Below are 2,091 nucleotides of genomic sequence, written 5' to 3'. Positions count from 1 at the left end.
GTGGCCAGCAGGTCGAGGGAGGTGATTCTGCCCCTCTACTCTGCTCTGGTGAGGCCTCACCTGGAGTACTGCGTCCAGCTCTGGAGCCCTCAGCACAAGAAGGACACGGAAGTGTTGGAGTGGGTCCAGAGGAGGGCCACAAAAATGATCCGGGGGCTGGAGCACCTCTCCTATGAGGACAGGCTGAGGGAGTTGGGCTTGTTCAGCCTGGAGAAGAGAAGGCTGCGGGGAGACCTGATTGCGGCCTTTCAGTACCTAAAGGGGGCCTATAGGAAAGATGGGGAAAATCTTTTTAGTAGGGCCAGCAGTGACAAGACAAGGGGTAATGGTTTTAAACTAAACCAGGGTAGGTTTAGACTAGATATAAGGAAGAAGTTCTTTACAATGAGGGTGGTGAAACACTGGAACAGGTTGCCCAGAGAGGTGGTGGAGGCCCCATCCCTGGAAACATTCAAGGCCAGGTTGGACGGGGCTCTGAGCAGCCTGATCTAGTTAGCAGTGTCCCTGCTCCTGCGGCGGGGTTGGACTAGATGACCTCTAGGGGATGCAACCCGCTTCAGAAACTGATACTGATCCAATGGCCACTAACGGCCATCTGGATGCAACTCTAATCTGAAAAAAAAACATGAATTTGTGCTGTGCTCAACATTGCTATGCAATTTCAAAGCCTTTTACCATCTCACACCTTAAAATAAGCACATGATTTGCTACCTAAAGACAAGCAGCTTGTTCTGCATCCAGTTCACTGGAAGTGCTGGAAATGCATGCAGGGCTGGTCTATACTTTTAAGTCACTTGGACTATAAATGCAATACTTTGCTGACTTTGTTGAGACACAGATAGCCTAATCTATCAAAGCTTCTGCTGTGACAGCTTATTACAGTTCCTAAACCTGGATAATCCACATTGCAGTAAGCATTTTTATAGCACTAAGCTTTCTTTCCATATCAGCATAATTAAAGCAGCAACCTTTGTAAGGACAGATGAAGCTGCTGTACATTCTGTCATGAGTTTCCTTCTTGCTCTCTGCTAGAATCAATGTGCTCTGATGGGGAGGGAGGAGAAAAAAAAAAAGGAGGTATTTGTTATTAGGGTAAAATCTAAAGAGATGGAGAATAACATTATTTCTCATCACATTTGAGGCTTATCAGTAACACTGAACAGATCTTAACCTTCTGATGCTATACACAACTCAAACAGCAACATAATGCAAGCATTGCTGAAAGCCTGTACCTTGTCACATGTGAGAGACCACAGATACTGACGCTCTCTCCTTGCCATGTGAAATTAAACTACCCGGAAACCCTTCCTACCTTGCAAAAGCTTTGCCATACACCTTGATCTGTTCAGTTCCTTCTTAAAGTAACTTTCTAAAGATCTCTTATGTTGCCACCTTATCAGCTGCCAAACTCCCCCTGGAACTTGAGGGAAACAGGACAAAGCCAGCAACAGCAAACACCTCTTACACAGATTTACTAGAGCACATACTGAAGCTGATTTGGAAAGAGAAAAGTGCTGGTATATTGGTACACCCAAAAAAAGAGTTGCTCCTTGCCCAGAAATTGCTTATGCAATGCAAGGCTAATGCTGACTGATTCTCTCTCAATCTCTGAAATTTGATTTCTTTGGAAATGGCAGCAGACGTGTTATTTTATACTTCCAGCAAAGCTATACAAAGTCTGCAAGTACCAGGAACATACCCACAACTTCCATGAACCTTAAAGCATTCTCCCATATTTTTTTTGTCCAAGCAACAGACCCGCTGACAGGCACTGGTATTAGTCTCATAGCAGACTCTGAAGACTTAAAACACTATGCTTTTACATCAGTGCTTGGACTACTCTTGCAAGGGAATAAAGCCTTGAATATCATAAAATTGCAATTTCTTCAGATACAAATAAGAAGTTCAGTTAGAAAAAGAGAGCAGAAGACTGAAAGAGGAGGTTAATTTTATAAAGTTCTGCTGCAGGGCCAGCGTTAGAAGAAAAAGGCAGGCAGCAGGGAAGGAACAGCTTTAAAAGAAATAATGGGAAGATTAAAAAATGAAATAAATTGGGGGGGGCGGGGGGGGGCGATTCGTCTCATTATGGCT

Source organism: Egretta garzetta, unplaced genomic scaffold (assembly GCF_000687185.1).
Source record: "Egretta garzetta isolate BGI_Z169 unplaced genomic scaffold, ASM68718v1 scaffold365, whole genome shotgun sequence".
Taxonomy (NCBI): Eukaryota; Metazoa; Chordata; class Aves; order Pelecaniformes; family Ardeidae; genus Egretta; species Egretta garzetta.
The sequence above is the reverse complement of the archived record's forward strand: the minus strand, read 5'-3'. Positions refer to the sequence as shown.